Here is a 23,143-nt window from a genome sequence, read left to right as displayed (position 1 = left end):
CAAAACTATTAGAAACAAAACTAACTAAAACAAATAGAAGAGAACATATTTCTCCTGTATTAGCTTCTCTGCACTGGCTACCTGTAAAATCTAGAATAGAATTTAAAATCCTTCTCCTTACCTACAAAGCTCTTATTGGTCAGGCTCCGTCGTATCTTAAAGAGCTCATAGTACCGTATCACCGGACTTGATCTCTGCGCTCTGAGAATGCAGGGCTACTTGTCGTTCCAGCTACCAAGCTCCTCTCCTGTGGAACAAACTCCCGAATGTTTTTAGGGAGGCAGACACTGTCCCCATATTTAAGAGTAAACTCAAAACTTTCCTTTTTGATAAAGCTTACAGCTAGGACTCACGATAAGATTTTCTTCTGCTTAATTATGCTGCTATAGGCCTAGTCTGCCGGGGGATAATACTTTTCCTGATACTCTGAGCTTCTCTCCTCTCTGTCTGTATCATTCATGTCTCATCAATGCATGTTACTAATTCAGCTTCTTCTTATCACTGTTACTAATATATGCTATCACTAGTTTAATAAACTATAAAATTTGTAGCCATAAAAACACCACCAGTGGCATGTCTCGCTGTATCGTAGCTGCTATTGCCACTACTCATCATTGATCATGTTTGCCACCATAAATATTATCATTGTAATATGCTTGTTTCTACTATTCTGTTGTATTAACTGTCTTAACATATACGCCATATTCACATTACTATAGATATTATTATAGTTACTGTTAGGCTTTGCTTGCATCTCTGGAAGTGTATCTGTCTGTCTCTCTGTCCATCTGTGTGTCTTTTCTCTCTTTCTCTCTGCTTTTCTTCCTCCCCAACCGGTCAAGACAGATGGCCGTCCTCCACAGAGCTGGGTCTGTCCGACGTTCCTGTCTGTTATAGGGAAGGTTTTCGTTGCCACCGTACTCTACAGAGGAATTGTTGGGTCTATGTTTATCATAAATAAGTCATTGAGTGTGGTCTTTACCTACTCTGTAAAGTGTCCTGAGATAACTTTTGTTATGATTCGACACTATAAATAAAATTGAATTGAATTAAATTGACGTTTATTAAGTATTTTAAAAGTTGCGTCCTTTGAAGCTTATCATTTTTTAAAGTGTAAATATTACAAACACTAGACAGATCAGGGGAGACCAGAGTTGGTTGCAACAGCACCACTTTCACCAAGAGGTTTTTTGTGTTTGTGACCGTCCTGACCTCACAGCTGTGTGAAGAAGTGTGCAGATTTCGATACTGTTGACGTTGCGTCTTTGATAAACCTAATCCCAGAACTAGTCAAGGACCCCGACCCCAAATCTGATCCTGACCCGGGATGCAGAGAGTGCAGACTCTCAGAGTTGTCAGATAATAACAAATCAGGATTTAACAAATGTCTCATATTATTGAACCTCTGTGGAGAATAAATTGTTCCTAACTAATGGTTATTTACATGGTTTTAAATGGAGCTTTTCTTCCAATGACATATGTATTTTCCCTGTATGTGGAACCAAATTACAAATGTTTTCAGTAAAATTACAGAGAAATAAGTCCTCAAAAATAAATCTCAATAAGCTGAGTGAACGTTCTTACGTGGTTTTGTTGTGGTGCATTTTAGTTTGGTTGGATTTTTTTCTCTGTGTGAAAACAAACTAAATTGGAACTGTGCAACTCAGATTTCATGTACATTTGTAAGGTCACAGGCTGCACAGAAACACAAACCCATGTTTTCCTGTCAAACCACTGCACAACCCTTCCGGTCTAATCACACACACACACACACACACACACACACACACACACACACACACACACAAAAACAAACCTGAGCACAAGACGTAGTACAGAAGGATGCTGACTGACAACAAACTGCAGGCCACTACACCTCTGATAATTGCACACAGCCCTGAAAGAAACGTAAAAGGATTCAGGACCAGATTCACAAAAACCTGAAAGAAATGTCTGAGGAATCAATCAATTATTAAACTTCGTAAAAAAAATTTTTCTTCTTTTTAAGAATTCTCTTCGGTTGGCCTCAGGCGGACAGATGAAACTCGAGCCTCATTTCCATCGAACTCGGCTCCGCTCAGTTCAGTTTGTCAAACATTAGTTACGGTCATTTTTGCGTTTCCATTGTCATAAGTTGTGGAATGTACCGATCATGCCGCTCCATCCCGTCCCGTTTTTACAGATACTGGGTGGAGCTAGAAACACTGCAGTCCGAGTGATCGGTGCAGACGTTCTTCCATATCTGACTTTTATTTAACAGGGACAGGGGATCAATAAGTGTTTTTACACTGGACAGTAAAAAGGTAATTTGCTGCCTCCTTTGCGTCCAGGTCCTTGACTTCAGACAGAGCGAGGATTTAGCTCCTAATGTGACGGCTCAGACCCTACACAAATTAATGGTCCATTTCCATGACCAAAAAAAGATGCAAAATGACTAAAAACAGATGCAAAACCACCACGAAAAGACGCCTTTACCACCCTGCTCGCCAAACGTAACATTCTCCTTAAATGGAAACATGTTTCTCCACTGACCCATAATAGTTGGATACGTGACATTTTACAATGTTAAGGTTTTCACAGAGAAGATCTTTGACAGCATTCCACCAAACCTGGGACCCACTGCTGGCTCTTATTAGTAACAGTCTCACTGTTATTCCTGATGATTCTGAGGACTCCACCCCCACCCCCTTTTCCTTTTTCTTGAATCACTTTTTTATTTATTTTTCAAATTCTTGAATTAATTTTTGCATACAGGCAAATAAAAGTCCAACAGTTGCATACTTCTGCTTTAAAGTGAAAAAAAGAAAAAAAAACAACATGAATCCCACCATCCCTCCCAACAACATGTGTCAGACATAGTCACAATAAATAACTAAGTAATTAAATAAGATATAACATAAGTAGATAATTAAGTTATAATGAGACAAAATAGAGTAAAGAAATGTAAATAATAGTAAAGAATAAAGTAATTCAAGAAAAATAAAAAAAAGGGGGGGGTCTCCTTTCAAGTATTAGCAACCATTCTCAGAGTAGTCAACAGTCAGACTATTACTAATAAGAGCCAGCAGTGGGTCCCAGGTTTAGTGGAATGCTGTCAAAGATCCTCTATGTGAAAACCTTAACTTCTCTAACAGGAGACACTGTAAAATTTCACGTAGCAACTATTGTGACTGGTGAGTAATGTCTACCCCCAAATCATTTCCCCATGCATTTTTAGGTGATACAGTGGGGACTCTGCTCAGAAGAGCAATCTTATTATAAATGACAGATATCAGTCATTTGTGTTGTACGTTATGAGACAGGAATTGGTCCATCTCAGCTTCAGGGGGGCGGTTCGGAAAATGTGGAAATTGCTTTTGGACAAAATGTCTCATTTGAAGGTACCGAAAAAAGTGGCTATTAGGCAGGCTGTATTTGGGGTTTTTTTCCTTTTTCTTTTTCACTTTAAGGCAGACGCGCTGATGCACATACAACTGTTGTACTTTTTCTTTTCTGCCTGTCTGCAAAAAGCAGAGAGGTGAATGTGTGTGAATAAAGATTACAAAAGAGTAACAAAAAAAAAATGTCAACACACATCCACACTCCGAAAGAACAGGCTCGCCTGCAGTTACATCTTACTGCCACAGAGGCCGCTGGAAACAACAACAACTCTACCAACCAAACAACCATATCTTCTGGATGAAAGACTGGTGCGTCTCAAACAGATGCTAGATGGTGCCAAAAATGCTTCAAATCAGCATTTCTGTGGTATACAAAATCATACAATACCAACATTTTTTTTCTGTAAACCAGGCTGCTCTTTCTCTGAAGTAAGGTTATCAAAATAAAAGCCTGTTCTGTGAAAAAAATCGGGACTATGACTGTGGCGGTCATTGCTAATCAGGAGTTAGCATGCTAATTTTAGACTGTAATGATAAAGCTTGCTTATGCTAAAAGCTGATTTACACTAACATCTACATACAAACACTATAGCGTAGGAGGATGTTTGTGAAAAGCAGAAGTAATCTACAGAAGGCAAAATAAAGTATATGAAAAACTAATCAAATAAAATTTAATACAATGAGAATTGTTCTAGATTGTCCTCAAACTAAAGTTGCACAATATCTTTGGATAAACACTACTAAGAAGTTAGTATCAAATTTTCTTTTCTCTCTCTTTCATGACCACACGCACATTGTTTAGAAAAAGAAACGCTTAAATAGGTTCATTTGACAAGTCCAACTTCTTGACCTGACAGCTGTCTTCATTTCCTCTGAACCAATATGAAAATAAATGGACATTTTCTTATTGTTGACAAAATTGCATCGAACAGTTTCATTATATAACACATTATTACATCATGACATTTAACCCTGATTAACATTTCTCAGATGAATTCAACCTCCCATCATACTTGACAACATGTATGTGACAGATATTGCTATTTGTCACCGGTTACTGTAATGAGACTGATGGTAAAATAATCTGATGTGATTTTGATCACTGATGATCTGACAGATTATAAAAGTCTTATTTATTCAAAGATAAAAAACTTTTGGTTGAATTTGCTGCTGCTGATCTGATCGGTGAGGAACTCGGAGTAGAGCCGCTGCTCCTTTGCGTTGAAAGGACTCAGTCGAGGTGGTTTGGGCATCTAGTAAGGATGCCCCCTGGGCACCTCCATAGGGAGGTGTTCCAGGCATGTTCCAGGAGGAGGCCTCGGGGAAGACCCAGGACTAGGTGGAGAGATTATATCTCCACACCGGCCTGGGAACGCCTCAGGATCCCCCAGTTAGAGCTGTTTACAGTTTTTCTCAATTGCTAAAACACTAAACCCTGTTGTCTGAACCAATTTCTCTGTTGCCTGAACACACTGATTGAATCAATCACTCTTTTGGCAAAACCATGAGCACTTTTCACCTGTTTAGACACAACTTCCCAACACATTTTCATTGTGATGCACATGTGCTGCATAATGGTAAGCACAGGTGGCAAAAGTCAAACACAATTAAAGCACAGTTGTCACTACTTGAACACAACAACTCAAAATTGATAACACTTGTGGCTAATGATGTGAGGGAATATATAAAGCCAGTTCAGAGAGCACTGATTTGTGAGGCACTACAATGGATAGAAATCTGAGAGGAAGAGTTTGTGTGAGAGGAGGTCGAGGTGGTCGAGGTGGTCAAGGTGGTCAGCGAAGACAAAGAACAGTAATATCTGACGAAATCAGAGCTACTGTGATTGACCATGTTCTTGTCCATGGTATGAGCATGAGGGAGGCCGGACAAAGTGTACAACCAAACACAGCTAGATTCACTGTGTCCACCATAATCCGAAGATTTAGAGAAGAGAACAGGTAATTATCTTTTTTGACATTATAGTAAAGTATGTACATGTTGAGAGCAAATTACTGTATGACATATTACAGTATATACTGTACCACAGTATACTGTAAGTAAATATATGTTTCAGTACATCACTGTGCCAATGTACTGTAGTATTGTAATGGAGGGTTAGTCTAACTGTCTGTAGGCCTAGTATTCCATGTATATTTTTTGTAACTGCACGTTCTCTTTTTGTAGAATTGAAAGACTGTCACATAAGGGTGTGAGGACAGGTATGTTCTCCCCACACCAAGAGACCCTAATTCTTGATATGGTCCGTGAGGACAATGCCAAACTGTACACAAGTGGCAAATGCATACGGTTTCTGTTTGTTTTGTACAAATGCTATGTGTACTGTAAATTTCAAAAGATCTTTGTTTTTTGTACTGTACAAGTGCTACATGTTAATGCACAAGATTTCTGTTTTTTTCCTTTGTGTAAAGTGCTAAATGCAAGTTTTTTGTTTTGCAGCATGCATTCAGCTTCATGTCCTGAGCATTGTGTCTATTTTTCTATGTAGTGTTTAGTGGCTGCTCAGTAGTGTTTTTAATTTTGATTGACTTGAGGCATGATTTGACAACAAAGTCAAAGTTTTGGGCACAGATTGAGCTGTTTTGAGATGAAAGTTTGGTTTTGCAAGAAGAGTCTGAGGTTTTGTGAATGTAGCTTGAAAATTGGGGTTTGTGTTCAAAGTTTAGAGAAAAGGAGAGAAGCTTTCAAGAAATGTGTCTTAGCAATCGAGAAAAACTGTAATGTGACCCGGGAAAGGGAAGTTTGGGGTCCCCTACTAAAGTTGCTGCCCTCGCGACCCGACCCTGGATAAGCAGTTTAAGATGAGATGAGATGAGATGATCTGATTTTTAACTAAACACTAAACGTAGGGAAATTTGCAAAGTCTCGTTCATGTTCTGTTCTACTTCAGGTATTTTTCACAAATGTCAGGAACTGAAAACACATTAAAGGAATAGTTCTACATTTCTGCTAAATCGGCAATTTGCTTTCTTACTAAGGGTTAGATGAGAAGACGTAAGTAGTGTCCAAGCGATGGAATTATTATTACTTTCCTGTCGGTAACGTGGGGCCATGGAACCCAAAAAGACTTTTTCTCATTGACTTACATGGAGAAAGTACAGAAGACTATTAAGGCCAGGCATTAAAAAAATGAGAGGGAAGATTTCTTTGATTTTTATTTTGCATTTTGAAAATAAAGGCGAAATGTTAAGAAAAAATTAAACTACTGGCTTTTATGCATCTGCAAAATGCCTGGTGTAGATGAGTTGGTGAAACTGTATTTTAAAATCTGTTTAATAACAAGGAAATGCTTGGTCTTTTAGTGTATAAACAGTGTGATAAGTATTAGACTTTGAAGAGATTGTGCTTAAAATTGTGTCTGTTAAGAAAGACAAGCCACACAAACTTGGAAGAGGTGGCCGCATTCATGCAAACTGAAATAGCTGGTAATGGACAGATGCCAGGGTATCGATGGTTACACCTGCGTGCAAAATACAGAGAGATATATTGTATCACAAGACACAATAAGATTGATTCTGAAGGTGTGGCGGGCATGGCGTCCGAGACACAGGCATTACGCAAAAAAGGTTCCCAATGGGCTATGACAAATGGATAGAAGCTAAAGCCATAGGACTTCCCCATCAATGGTTGTATTGATAATTTTAGGGTAAGGCCACACGATCGAAAACAACCTCTTTTTTTTTTTTTCCTCTGTCGTTCTTAAAAAGTTTTCCGTCTACACGCCCGACTCGTAAATCTCTGCGTCCACAGGAAACCAGTGAACCGACTAAAAACGATGTAATACACATGCCAGGTCTGGATGTGGAGCTGTAACTGCCACAGAAATACACCAACAAGGAGAAGAAGAGACGAAAGAGCTGCTGTGGAGAATACAAACACCGAAGAGTTTCTCTCCAAATCTGAAGACTTCCCAAATCCTCCTCCATCCTAGAGACAAATGTGTCCCTGTTTCTGGTGTTAGTGGAGACTTTTGTGCTGTTTTGGACTCTGATGCACTAATCACTCTGCAGTTAGTGTCCTCAACGAGCAGAGGGTGCTGCTGTGAGCCCCTTCCCCGTCCCAAAGCACTCACATGCGCCACTTCCTCACTACATTTACAGACTTTTCACACCTTCTTAGAACTTGATTTAGAAACAGAGACTAGAGAGCAGTTTAGCTCCTTATTCAGAGCATCAGGGAAAAGGGAGAAATCTGTGCTCGGCCTAATTCATTCCCATCCAGTTCAGTAAACAGTCTATGGGTCCGTCTCTCTCCTCTCACGCAGCAGCACTGTTGTTGTTATGTGATGCCGCAGGGTTAGAGGTCGGAGGTGACGCCATCCTTTCACAAGGTATGAGCTTTCACCGTCCAGACCACAACGCCATGGGGGGCGTTTTCAAATCTTCCCACTCTGGGACCCGGTTTCTAAAGATCCCGTTTTCAGTGCCGTGGATGGTTGGCCAAAACTATACTAAAGTTGTGCGGTTGCAGGAAAACGCGCCTCCATGCAGACGGGCCCTTAGTCGTGTGGATGGAAGCGTACAGAACTAACAACGACCCAAAAGTAAAAGCAGTCTTCCTAATCACATTCACACTCTTCAGAGGATGCCCAATTTACAAAAAAAAATGTCAGCAGATTAACAGACACCTCTTTCTCCAATAAAGTCAATGGAAAAAAGTATTTTTAGGCCTCATGGCATCACGTGACTGACACAGAAGTTGTAATTCCTCCGTTTGGCCACTATGTCAATTGCACATACAAACATTCCAACAAGTTGCTGCTGTAGTCGGTATACGGAAAATCAGTTTTCTCGTAGTTGACTGTTGGGCTACATTGTCAAGAAACCGCCCCTGCTTAAAGTCCCTAATGAAATCCCTAGACTACGTAACTGTGGAGTCAATGTGTCGAGCCGAGCAAATCAGTGGTATGAATATTTGCAGGTGAGCATTTTGCTTTTTCATGTTGTTTATTTACCGCGCCCTCCAAAGCGTAAAGGTCTTTAGAGTGTGTTTCATGAAGGAGAAACGTATTCAGAAGGTGCACAGTTGTTTGTAAGTATTTCATTTTGTGACATTTTGTGAGTTTATTTTCTTTATTTATTAAACTAAAAAAGCTATGAATTCTTTTGTAATTCACCGCTTGCATGCAATGCAAAACTGGTCCATGTAGGCGCAGTTCTGCGAGCAGGAGAAATGGGCTTTCACAGTCAATATAGCGCGCACCGGGGAGTTTATTTCTTCAGTTGGACAGCCACATAAAAGATGGTGGATTCTCTCTTATGTTTTACTGGGAGGTACCTGCTGAATGATTTCTACCTGTTCTAGCTACACTTCCTGCTTCCAGTTGTTATGCTTCAGTAACCTAACCGCCTCTTGGCTGTAGCTTCATATTTAACGTACAGAAGTTAGAGTCACTCTCAGCAGGAAAACAGATAACTATTCCTTTAAAGATAATTTATAGTGGTTTCTGTTTTATGACATAAAACAGATGTATACATCCTCTTCATACAGCCATATTCAAATACTTCTACTTCTACCAAATATAATATAAACCCAGTTGCACATAGTCCTGGATCAGTAAGGTCTCCCAAGTCTGTGTGAGATTAAAATGGTAAACCACCCAGGAGAAACCGGTGAAAGTGGTTACTAAAAGAGGTGAAACAGCGTCTTAGAGGATTCATAAAGGTGCAGGCATCCTTGAACAAGCTTACAGCGAGCCGAGCCTCCCAGCAGTTGTGTCATTTCAGAGAGTCGACCTTGACATTTTATGGCACAGAGACAGAATCAAAGGGAGTAAAACCACAAAAGGAGATGGAGACACTTTTCCACAAGGCAACACAATCGATCGTGTGATATTTCCGACCGGTCACAGGCGATCTGACGTGCAAAGCGTCCGACCAGTAGGTCTGTTAACGCTGCGAGTCTGAAGCTCATATTGCTCTTTAATGTCTTGTTATTTGTACAAACCTGTGGAAACTCAAAGCACGTCTAGAGCAGGTGTTGGATCAGAGGTTCTTGTCAGACAGTAGTGTTCAGAGTCAGCCCGTTTCTCCAGGGTTGATAAGATTGCCATACATTTCTGTTCATTTCAACCTTTTGTGGGGATAGCTTGTGGGCAGTTTGTCCTCCTGAGCGCCAGTAGTAGCTTTGGCCACATTTGATCTTATAATAACTGACCCATTTAAAGTATGAAAGTAAATCTGAGTCATCTGATTTTTGAATAAAAAAACTATTGAATTTCTAGCACTAAATATTTATGCATTGAAAATATGTGTCTGAATATTTCAACTCTGAATCTAACTCTTTATTTTCAATGTTCATAAATTCAAGGTTAAAAAAAATTAAATGTTACATTTTTTTTTTAACTTTTTGATTTATAATTTTTAAATGTAATTTTTTTTAGACTTGAATTGTTTTAATGTTTATTTTTTATTTTATGAACATTGAAAAATAAAGAGTTTATTTCAAAGTCAAAACATTTAGATACATATTTTCAATGCATAAATATCAGTGCTAGAAATGCAATAGCTTTTGAATTTCAAAATCTGATGACACAGATTTACTTCCATATTGAAGGGACACTTGTCTCTGAATTCCAAACTTCTTTTCAGATATTCTTAAAAAATAATGACTGAGATCCAGATTCACCAAGATTTCTGTGCAAGTCCAATTTAACTCCAAGTAGAGTATTTGATATATTTTTATTTTAACATTGCATAGACTGTCGCTAAGCAACATGAAAAGGACACTAAACAACAGTATTGCCAAATACCAACTCTGCAGTCTTGCGTGACTTTTAGCATCTTTTAGCTCATTGTTTGGGTTCTCCAGCTTCACATGAACTATATGGGTGATTCTCTCAGGCTCTTACCAACCTGCCCATATATGTGCAATTCTCAACAGCCATATCTGAAAAACCAACTCTAACAAAGTATGTTGTTTCTTGAATGATTTGTGCTGATCGTAATTCTCAGTTTGCTTTTTTGTGCTCCTACCACAGACTCCCAGAACACAAGGAACTTTGATATAAGTATATAGTAGGGTTGCCGACTGTCCCTTGAAAAACGGAATCCTCCTGTATTCAGAAACCAAAGTATGCATCCTGTATTTAGCTGAAAAGGGACGCACTTTGTCCCGTATTACTGTGAGAATCATAAATAGTAAGTAAAATGTCAATAGAATGAATGAATAAATGGCGCCTTATAAGAACATTTACGGTAAACTTATTCTCAGCTTCTCCTGCTCTGTGACCAATGTGCTTGACAGCAAACTCACAAACGAGTATGACAAGCCAGAATCCCGCTCATCTCAATGGTCGAGGTATTGTTGCTTGCAAAGAAGTTACCGGTAGACAACAAAGCAGCATGGACGACAGTGATGCCGATAGTACATTACAGGTCTCGGGCGGCACATATTCTAGCAGCAATGCAACTACTCCTCCAAGAAAAGAACAGATAAGATTGCAAAAATACTGAGAGGAATGATTAGAAGGAAAAACATGGGTGGAAAAAGTGCACGATAACATCTATGAAGCGCTGTGATCTTTTCCATAGCCCATGGTGGACTGACTGACCTAAAGCGACCGGCTTCCAAAAGGGACAACAAAACTAGGGGAACCCGAGACCGATTTACTGTCCACCAGGTAACGCCAGAGGCAGATATGGTATGGAAATAATGATTTTAACACTCTGGTTAAGGTTAATATGGGAAAGGACAATGAATGTCTTAATTGTATGGAGAAATATATAACAATATTATTTTCTGTGTAATAAGCAAGTACAATTGCTAGATGAGTACATTAAGTAGATAAATAATACATCACACTAATACGTAGATGAATAACAATAATAATAATGAATTAAAGGAGAGCTCATTGTCACTCTCAATGATGAAATGTCTTGCTTAGTGTTTTACTCTGGCACTGAAAGACAAACAGCTCGTGTGGGCTACAGTCACGGCCTTTGAGGCACAAGTGTCTTTTGTTTACAAGTTTTACTCAGAGTTTGTTTGCACTTTTCTTGTTGCATTAATTGTGTACTATGTTCTGCTTTGGGTGGTTTTATATTCATTTATACAGTTTTAAGTTAAGCGGGAAAGATATTTATTTTATTCTGTTAATATTTGTTATTTTGTCTAAAAAAAGCTGATAATTATTTATTTTTTATGTGTTTATATCACTCAAATATGCATCTAATTCAATTCAGGTTTGAATCAAATAGGGGGAAAAAAAACGCTTCACATTTACAAAAAAAGGACTAAAAAGATTCTCTACGGCAGGAAAAATGAAGGCGGCCGAGCCAGTAAGGTGTTCCTTGTTTTTTTGTAGGGACCCTAGTGTATAGCGACTTGTCCTGACGTAAGTGTACATCGATTATTTGTCGATCACATGAGCTGCTAAATTGGTTTAGTTTAATAAATAAATGCTTTATCCGTACACTCAAAGCACATTGCTTTCGCCAGCAGCGGGGAGTGAGGTGGAGGGACCGGTCGGCTTTCACCACTTCAGTGTTCCTGTTGCTGGTGTCAGTGCGAACAGAAATAGCCCTTGTAGGTATGCAGTTCTAGGGGTTGCTCCTAGGGAGTCCCCAGAACTGTTTGGTCTGAAAACACCTGATTACATTACATAATTACATGAGCCAATGAGCTAATTAGCAAGTGAGTTGACCAGGGAACACTGGGCAAATAAACATCGTTTTTGAGATATTGAAGGCTGTGCAATCTGCCTTTATGAACATCTGCCTTTAACTGCTGTGGCATTAAAATCAGAACAAGATTGGTTGCCTTTGAATAACTGTCTTTCTGTCTCCGGATCTTTCTTTAAGATTGCATTCACAACAAATCAGGCGTTGCAATGAAAACATATGTCCTCCCATTTATTTCAGTGTGCGTTTGGGGCTGTGGCAGTGGGGACTTCAGAGTATGCCTAAAGAAAGAAATGTAGTGGCCCACGCAGTGAAACTTGAAACAGAATCAACTTTTACGCGCAACCTGTCACGTTGAGGTGGCTAATCATGTAACTGGTGTGCTGTTATACTTCTTGTGTAATCACTTAATTTGGCCTTGTGCACCAGTGGAGACCATCTGTTGATGCAGACAACCGTCCATCAAAGCACTTAGCATAAATGCTTGTACCTCGGGGAAAACACTGGAAACAATGATTCGCCAGTTTAGTGACACTCCCACAACGCCCGCCCAACCCTGTGCTAATAGCCACAATGGCCAATTTGCTGTGAATGCAGCCTCAAATGTAAACATGGTTCAAAATAATGTGCTTTATATGTAACTGATAGATGCAGGACCCTTGTCAGCACAACTTTTCCTTAAACACAAGCTTGTCTCTCTGGTTTGATCATTTTAGTGCAGATGTTTACACTTTTCACAACACAAACCTTTAATGAATCTGGACCTGAGTGTTGGATCAATAAGCAGTAACTAACAGTGGAACTGTGCGTCAGAGTCTTTTCCAATTAGACAGTAGTAACCGATAACAGAGGGCTGGGACAGAGCTTGCTGTCGCTCTCCACTCGTGTTCCATGAGTCAGCAGCTCCTCCACGGTCGTCCAATCATCAAGCAGCTTGCTGTTCCTCAGTCGATTCTGCTTCATGTGGCTCAGCTCCAGCACCGTCTGAGAGGACAACGACCCCTGAAGTCCCCCGGCCTGCTCGTCCCCGCCTCCTCTCCTCTCTCTGTGTTGCCGTGACAACGCCAGGTGGCGTCTCCTTTCGGTCCGATTCCAGTATCGCCCTGCCCATCGTCCATCCTCCCCTTCTTCCTCGCCTTCTCTCTCCCCGTGTCCTCGCACCTCTTCATCTGTTGTGACTTCACTGCGTTCTCTGGCCAATCGGTAGGCTCGGGCTCTGAGCAGCTGGTTCCTCACTGACTTCTGATTGGACAGTCTGGAGCGGGGAGAGGGTGGAGAGTGAGGGTTACGTTGTGGGGCGCCCAGTGTGCTGTAGAAGGGAACTGAGGTACCTTTAGGGATGCTGGGGCGATTCCCGAGAGTCTGAAAGCCACGCCAGTCCGATGCTCCACTGGAGCCTGACCCAGGACTCTTAGAGAGGGAGTCCTCCCTGCTCTGGCTCATGCTTTGGCTGTTTCTCAATGTGTTCTGATGATTGGTCAGACTGGTGCTGTCTATGCTGAGGTGACTAGTGGGGTGACGGTTACTGGGATAACTGGCCCTGCTCCTCGGCCCCAGCGTGTTGCTGGCTGTTCCTGGTTGGCTGTTCTGGTGGCTGTTTCTCAGAGTGTCTGGGTCTGCTGTGTTGGGGTGACTGGCCCGACGGGGGCGCTGTCCTTCACTCAAATCTGATATTGTTCGACTCCGCCCTGGATCCTCTATCATCCCGCCCCCTCCCCGCTGCTGCTCCAACCACAACGCTCTCCGCTGGCAGGGCTCGGTACGACAACCTGCACACAAAAAGAAGACATCTGAGCTGAATTCAGTGCCTTGAAAAATAGTGTCTAGTTGAAATGCATTGGGCACTAACACCTAAGGACAGAAACATGATCAATGCAAGTAGACGTTCTATACTCTTGTTGTCATTGCCGGCCATATCTCCATAGAGCTGAGTTGGCGGAGTATGGTCCAGCCTACCAATCTGGGAGAGGGGAAAAGAGCGCTCTGCCTTCTTTGTTTTTCTTTAAAAAGTTCATCTTGGGCAGAGCTCAGCAAACTGTGCCCTTGCAAAATACATAGCAGAGATAGCAGAAGGGGTCTGACATCTGGCCGTGGATCCATGCTTCCGGCCACACGCCAGATGTCAGGCTTTCTCCCAGCCAGCAATGTACATCCGGTGAGCCAGACAAGGCGTGCTGTAGCATGAAACAACAAAAGAAAGCTTACCCCTGTCTGGGATCACTTCTACTCAAAATATCCATGAATGACCAGTTTGATGAAGCTCTATCTGAACATATCTGTTTGTGTCGGCATATTTATGACACGCCACCTCTTTTTTTCCTTTAGTTTCTCCACAGGCACCGTATTTGTTTACTACTGTGGCCATGGAAATGGTCTGATTACCTCTATATTTCCCCCTTGAAGACAGACGTTTGTAACCTCCACCACTGCGTAAAAGCGCATGCATGTGTACGTTCACTGGGGATGTTGTCTTTGTCGCTTGCATTCACATACTTGCATGGACCATGTTTCTGCCAGTTTCATCGCAGTGGTCTCAACAATGGACCAGTAGGTCATTGGTGTTAAAGAAGACCACAAAGACATTGTTGTTTTACACAATTGCCCAGGTTAATTAGATTTATTGGAATTTTCTTCTCCAATAAATACAGCATTCATGTTACTCCCCATGAGATCAAGGCATCCAGTTTGTCATCTCACCTGAGCTGATGGTTCTTGAACTATTATAGTATTGTGCCTGAGCATGTTCATTGAACAATAGATACAATACAACTTGTTCATATTTTGGCTAAATGTGTAGTGTATTCTGCCTGAGGAATGTTACTGTGAACGCGTTCATTCTGGTATCTTTGAATGACACACTCTCTCAGTTTAAGTTTGTTCAGTAGGGCACAAACACACAAAAAAATTGCCCTTAATTCACATCGACAGCAAACCTGAAACGGCACATTGAACTGAAATGCCTGGCATTTCAAGGTAAGTTTTTCCTCATGGTTTCGAGAATATACTGTAGGTTTGAAAGCTGCAGCTGTTTGTGTGTGGACTGAATGGACAGCAGCAAAGTGTTAAAGCAACAATGTGGAAATGCTGTTCCCTACATTCTAATGTAAACCCTGTTTGGATAAGGATCAAAATTGGATATGAAGATGAAATCTGACGCATAGTTTTAGTGTTTAGTGTGGTTCTATATAGGGGCAACCTCACAGCAAGAGGGTTCCTAGTTCGAATCCTGTCTGGGGCCCTTCTATGTGGAGTCTGCATGTTCTCCCCGTGTTAGGTTAATTAATAACTAAATTGCCCGTAGGTGTGAATGTGAGTGTGAATGTTTGTCTGTCTCTGTTTGTCTCTATGTGCCCTGTGATAGACTGGCGCCCTGTCCAGGGTGTACCCCGCCTCACGCCCATGTCAGCTGGGATCAGCTCCAGCCCCCTATGACCCTGATTGGGAAAAGCGCTTGAAGATGGATGGATGGAGGGATGGATGGTTCTATATAGACTGTTGCAATACTTTTGAAAAATAATAGCTTGCAAAAGCTGAAAAAAAGAAATATAAACTAGTTCATATAATCATTTTGAAGTATGAACTATGAACTAAACTTTTTCATTTTAAAATGTATGAACTGAACTTTGAACTAGTTCAAGTAGAAAATTAACTTTCCCAACACTGATGAACAGCATAATGCTTAGCTAGCTTAGCACAGTGAAAAAGTAATGTCACCTAAGCTAACACTGCTTAGCTAGCTCACGTTAGACGCCTCTATCAAGGCTGCCATGGTTGCACACAGTAAATAAACTCAATGTGGTGTTGTTGTCAAATGTAACGTAAGTTTCTCTAACTAGTGCAACCTAATGAGCACAATGTAAACATCAAGTAGCTGAGTTCATCAGTGATGAAGGTAAATAATCACAATGACTCTTTATGAGGTAAAGGTTTGTGTAGTTTGCATTCATTTTTTTTCCAAAGTTGAAGTTTCCCACTGCTGTTGGAGCAGCAGAGAATTGCAGAGGTTCTTTCCGACTTCCTAGACATTGTTGTCAAAAGCAATGCTGCATAAAAAGAACAGGTAAAAGTAGACAAGTTACACTTCTTATGACAGCGGCCATTCAATCGCACGCATACTGGAGGGAGACGCCACCGCGGCAATAGCAGCTTGTTCACATCCGGTACTTCACCGAATTCGTCTATACTCTAAGTATGTACAGACACACAAATATTTAAAGATCACTTAAATTCTAAAATAAAAGTATGCATTGTAGTCGGATTTTCTTGTCTTCAGAATCTGCAGTTCATAACATTAGCTGGATACTTTAAGGGAATGATTTCTAGAGCTGTACTAACCAATGGAAGGAGAAGGTGGCGAGCGGTGGCGAGGTAAGGTGGGACTCCTCTCAGCTCTGTGGAAGTGAACTGTTGTGGTGGTGCTGTTACCCACAGTGCAGCGGGACGCCCGTTGTGCCCCAGAGTGAGTCACCGGAGTTGTCTCAGGGATGGACTCCAAATCCCAGCGTCCTCTCTGCTCTCGAGGGGATTGGCCTGACCGGAGATGGTGCGTTTGACGGTGGGCGTGGCTTCCATGGATCTTATGCAGCCGTCTGTGTTCGCCGGTGCTGACGCTGTGGAACCCAGAGTCGCTGGGTTCAGAGGAGATCAGGGACTCGGAGGAAGAGGAGGAGCCTTGCGAGGAAGGGGTGTGACCTGGCAGGGATGACATGGCGTCCGTCTCAGCTTCGGAGAGCGCCATCCCGTTGTGTGGGCTGTCTGGGCCACATCCCAGCCCGCTGTCAAGTTCACTGAGAGGTAGGTATCCAAGAAGACGATCAGACCGCCAAGGAGGCTGATAGTCGGACTAAAGAGAAAGTTAGAAAACATCTAGTCTATTTTTAGGCGCATACAAAGAAGGCACCAAATCAGCATTCATGATAAATCTACCAGGAGCACCAATGGGCTCCTTCTTTTGGATTGCATTTGGTAATCAACTTGAATGGACTATACTACGAGAGGAGCTGCTACTGGGGCCAGTTGGTAAGTCTTTAAAACACTCTTTTAATAAACTCTGGTTTGGCTAACTACGTTGTTGGTGCTTTATTTTATGTGTAGGGACTTTTCTCATGCTACTGCAGAGGTTTGGTATTATTTTGAGCCCTATTAGTGGTTAAAAAAGACGTTTAATGTCTTCTTAATGAGTCCCAGATTTCTCTGTTAATAGTTGTTACACGAAAAGAAGTGTCTCATTGGCTTCTTTGATGTATGTAAGTGCGAAAAAGACCATATGATTATTTTGCGCCAGAATTACATTTGGGAGAGGAAGTGCAAAAGGTAATGTGAGGGGAAAGAAGATGCAGAGGTGAAGCTAATTAATAGTGACGCAAATAAGTGAAATAAGCTACCTGTCTGGGAAAACTATTTGGCTCCATCTCTTCTGTGTTGTAGCAGCCAATCAGACAGCTCTCTGAGTTTGGCTGATAGGGCAACATTTCTGGACCCTGAAATAGAAACGAGAACAGAATAGAGATTAGTCCAAATTGATTCATTGTATAGCATATCATAGTATGCAGTGTGATAGAATAAAATCACCTGGTAGTCCAGTCTGTCCAGGTGATCTAAGCTGTAGGAGACGCTAGGCAGGTAGTTGTCACCTGGGTGCTGGTCATTGGATGATCTAGGCAGGTAGTCATTGGGTCGATAGACATCAGGTGACATCATCATGTGACTATTGGCAGAGTACAGGTCCGGCGACACAGCCATGTGACCATAGTAAGGCCTGTGTACAAAAAGCAATGACGTCACAAAGTAGAGTATGTAGGACTATTTGATTGATTGATTGAAATTCTTTTTTGTCATATGCACGAGGGTAGGAATACAAAAGTGCATCAGGACAAAAGGATAACACAAAAAAGCCCAAGGGCTTATTTCCATTGTGGTCCTTTCGTAGTGTATGCATTTGTAAGTGTGTGTGTGAGAGTGATGTGTGAGAGTGTGCGTGTGTGTCAAATGCAATGTATATGATAGTGTAGGAAGGAAATAAAACAACACAATTCAATCAAAAACATACAAACATACACACATACACATATACACACATACACATACATAAGTTAAAAAGATACCAATAAATACCACCATCTTATGACTGTCTGATACTCAACCAATTTTTTAAGGCGGTTTTGAAACTCACTAGAGAACCCATTGTCTTCAGATTGGTAGGTAACCCATTCCATAAAACTGCTGCTGAATATAAAAAAGAGTCCTTTCCCCAGCAACTTTTAAATCTAAATACCACTAAATCAGTAGCACTTCTCCTTGTGGAGTAGCTGTGTGTGTTCAGTATTCTAGAAAAAATAATTATATAGATATTTAGGTACCTCATTTTTTATAATTTTATGCACCATACACAGTTACAATATAATTTACCCTGTTCTCTACTTTCAGCCACTTAAGTCTACTAAAATTAGCAGGAGTGAGATGAGTGAGAGGTTGAAGCGTGAGAATCAGCCTTACTAGTTTGTTTTGGGATGTTTGTAAATTAGTTTTGAGTTTTTTTGGAAGGTTAGTAAACCATGAGGTGCAGGCATAGTCAAAGTGGCCTTGAACTAGGGCCCCAGTCAGTGTCTCTAAGGCTTTTCTATCAATAAGATGGGAAATTCTTGGCAGAAATTTTGTTTTCTGATTTATCTTGGTAATAACTTTCACCGCCATGCTCTCCCCAGTAAGTTTATTATCAAGAATGCATCCTAGATAAGTTACAGTGTTTTGAGCTATAATCTCAGATTCACCCACCCATAGGAGGGCTGAATCATCCGCATAAAGATATAGGTTGCAGTTACACGCTGACTCCATGTCATTAATATAGAGCAGAAAAAATAGAGGCCCTAGGATGCTCCCTTGTGGAACTCCACCTGACAGTGGGAGTGGATCTGATATAGTCCCGTTCACATCTACTACTTGTTCTCTGCCCTCCAAGTAGGACTGAACCCACTGAAGTGCTGTGTTGTTGAAGCCCAAGGCCTTAAGTTTAGCTAATAGAATAGAATGATTGACTGTGTCGAAGGCTTTTTGGAGATCTAACATAACCATACCACAGTATTTCCCTTCATCCACTTCCTTCTTGATGTAATCAGTCAAGTAAAGCAGGCACGTATCAGTGGAGTGAGACTTTCTAAAATCAGACTGAAACTCATACAGAAGATTATGTGTGGATAAATAGCCTTCTATTTGCTCATAGACAACCCTTTCCATTATTTTTGAGAGGCAACATAAAATAGATACTGGGCGACAGTTTCCCTGCTCTACCTTGCTTCCCTTTTTGTGTAAAGGGGTTACCCTTGCCCTTTTAAATTCAGTTGGAAATTTGCTTTGTTCAATGGACATGTTGGTTATGTGGGTTATGCATGGAGCAATAACTTCTGCAGCATCTTGAATGAACCTTGTGGGAATATTATCCAAACCTGTTGCTTTATTAGGATTTAGACTTTTGAGTTTTTTGAGAATCACATCGCTGGGTACTTTCGTCAAGGAAAAAGTATTTATCTGGACTCCCTTCTGCTGATAAAACTGTTGAACATGACTGTCACCATAGAGCCCTACTTGATTCGACAACTTTCATACCAATGTGTTGGCAATGGTTGTAAAATAATTATCTAAACTGTTTGCCACTTTTTGTCTATCAGATATAACTGTGCCTTCTATATTCAGGTTGAGGTTAAATGATCTGGTTTTGACTTATTTGCTGTACCCTAACATTTTCAGGGTCTTCCATAGCTTCCTGGGGTCGTTCCTATTTTCTGCTATTCTATCATTAAAAAATCATGCCTTAGCCTTCCTAATCAATTGGTTTACCTCATTCCTGTGTTTTTTATACTCCATTAGCAAATTCTCATTTTTAATCTTTTTCAAAGAATTAAAAAGATCGTTTCTCCTTTTTATGGCTCTTAAAATGTCTGCATTTATCCAGGGCTTTGTTCTGGCTTTTATCCGGATGTTTTTTACTGGGGCTAGTGTGTCTACTGCTGCCAAGAACAATGATTTGAAGTATAACCAAGTTTTATCCACTTCTGCACAATTGTAAACAGGAGACCAATCTGTATCACTTAATAGCGTACACAAAGCCTCCTTGCTGTAGTTTTTTAAAGATCTTGTTTTAATCGTATTATGACAATTGAACTGTGCTTTCTTGATTTTACGTGTACAAAAAATTATTGAATGATCGCTAAGTCCATATTCTATTACACCACTTTTCAGTATTTTTGATTGGTCCGATACAAGTATTAAATCAATGATGGTTTGGGTATCAGTACTGACCCTTGTGAATTGTGTGATCAACCGGCGTGAATCAAATAAGCTAGTAAAAGACCTCAGAGCTTTACATATGAAGGCATCCTTCTTCAAGACGTCTGTGTTAAAATCACCAATCATAATCACCTCGGATTTAACAAAGTCTACAGATTTTGAAGTTTCTTCCAAAAGTTCATAAAAGTTTTGTTGATCCGGTGGCCTGTAGCAGGCCAAATGGGTTTGGATTGAGGTAATAAAATGTCTAGCCATATGGCCTCTATATCAACATGATCCAACTCGGTTCTAACATTGAAGCCTATGTCTGCTTGAACGTAAACACAAACCCCTCCCCCTCTCCGGTTTCTGTCCTTTCTGACAACCGTGTAATTTTCAATTTCTATCTCGGCATCATTTATGGAGCTATCTAGCCATGTTTCAATAAACTCAACACTGCGATCTTACTTTTGCATACCAGTAGCCTGATTTCATCTAGCTTATTGAAAAGGCTTCTTACATTGAGATGAATAATCTGTAGACCTGTTTTTGCGAAGACTGTGTCCATGAATTGTTCATCTGTTATCAAAGTTGATTCCTTGGCAGCGAGCGTTGACCTTAAGTTCTTATCCGAATCCACATTGTTCAAGTTTGGAGCAGATTCTCCCAGTTCTCCGCCGGTGCACAGGCAACGAACCTCTCCAGTCGCTACCCTCGTTGATCCTGTTGCAATCGTAGGCCCAGTTGCAATAGTAGGCCCACATGGATGAGGCATCAGTACGCGTTGGGAAGGCGACTTGTCAACGAGGTCGATCCACACGGGAAAAGATTCCACGATGGCAGCACATGAATCGCTCGCGTCTCCCCGCATTTGTTGGCGTCTTCCTCCGGCAGTCGTCCATCCATCATCCATGCCCGCCGATGCGGCCATAACCAAAGTAGGATATGATCCAGCCGCCAGGGGAGGATGCCCGCCGGCGCTAGCACTCAGGTGAGGGTGAGGCCCAGGGTTTGGTTGAATATCCCCGGCCATCAGAAGGGTTGAATTTATTGTTCAGATTTGCGTGCAGGGCTGTAGTACTTGAGTCAGGTTTTAAGAACACTCTTTGAAGTCTTTCACTTGTCTTGGTCAAGTTGTCCCCAGCTGCTGATTGGGGATTCTCTGCATTGATTATTTTGATGTTAGAAGATAGATGGATAACTGGACCTGGTCTTGGACTCTGTAAAGTTTATCTTCTTAACTCCAGCCCTCTGTGCATGAATGGGAACGGTACCATCCATGATATGTAAAATCCTCATCTACATGTATAATTATAGCATGTGTTGCACTGACAGCTGTCTCAGCAGAACACCCTTCCACTCGTTAATATTTATGACGACGCTCAATGCAACATCATGCTGACCTTGCAAACTGAGCCCTTAATTAAGAAGTGTTGTCCCTCCATTTGAATCAGTCAAGTAGAGGTCTTCTCTTTATACCTTTCACTTCAATCCACACATTTAAGACCATCCCCAAACTGAGGTGTATATGAAGCGGTGAATCCTCGGCATGTCAAACAATTACATTTCTAGCATTTGTCTGCATTTACCAATTTGCCTGCATCAATTTACTGTGGAAATGTTATACTACTTCCGGATTCAACTTTGCATATTTGCTTAATTTTCTTTCAATTTTATGGCAGATTGCAGCCATTGCTTGCCCTCTGCCAACAACTTCTTTATTGGAGGTATGTTGTGTCTATGGCGCCCAGGCCTAATGATGCCGCTGATCTGCTTAAAGGGCATGTCTTCTCTGTTCCTCTGTTGCATTTTGTCTTATCCACTTTGGTACTCTCTATTGCAGTTGCTGTTTTAATGGAAACACTGAACCCAAAGGGGGAGGGTTTTAAAGATATGTGGGCCAGGTCAGTGTCAGTTAAAGCATTTCTTACCTTAGAGAACTCAGCGCTTCCCACCAAAGTCCCACCCTCTTCCCCCTGCCTGACCTCTGATGCTCCCTCCTCCCCCAACATGTGCCGTGAGAGAGAAATGCTGCGTAGTGCCATGGGAAGTCCAAAGTGAGAACCTCCTACTCTTGAATTTGGGGCGAATTTGCGAGTAGGAGGTTCCACTTTGACAGGCATTCGTGTGCTCTTTGCCTAGTTGGAGGTCTGAAACTATGGACTTCTCATGGCTCTTGAATGCAGCATGAGGGTTAGGTCTTTTTCCATTTATTTCTTTGTTTGTTTGGAGCTGGTCATGTGGACGTGATGTGCAGCTATCACCATGGTTACTGTTACGTCACCTCCGGCACAGTCAGTTGGCGCGTGCAGTGATTGTTCAGCTAGTCTACCTGGAAGATGCCGCAGGAGAGATTGAACCGCCACCCACCAGACTGACTTCCGAGTGCCACACTCCGCTGGTAGCTGCTGAACCCATAGCTTCTCCGAAGCGTTTTCTCTTCGCAGACGGTCAGTTAGTTTGAGTTTATAGGGCGCTAGGGACACTTCATCATCACCTGCTTCCACGAATCCTCCCCTCTCTCTCTCACCCATGAACTACTGACTCAGTCAGTACGCTTGGGCTGGTCTGCTCAGGACGGGTTGTTTGAACGCCAAGCGAGGACGCTATCACAGCTGGAACCGGCATCAGACCGGTGAGCACAGCTGCGCCCCTCATTCAACTCTGTTCACCAGCCAGAGCTGTGTTTCTTTTCTTTTTCTTTTCATACATCAAGTTGTGGTGGAACAGCAACAGGTTTTGAACGTTATTGTTGTCCGGTCATAACAGTCAGACTTTAATCAGAAATATATGAGAATTGAATATTGATGAGTTTCAACACCTGGTGGATTTGTTTTACATTTTAGTGTGCCATATGCTTAT

This window comes from Echiichthys vipera (genome assembly GCF_963691815.1).
Source record: "Echiichthys vipera genome assembly, chromosome: 9".
In the NCBI taxonomy this organism is placed as follows: Eukaryota; Metazoa; Chordata; class Actinopteri; order Perciformes; family Trachinidae; genus Echiichthys; species Echiichthys vipera.
The sequence above is the reverse complement of the archived record's forward strand: the minus strand, read 5'-3'. Positions refer to the sequence as shown.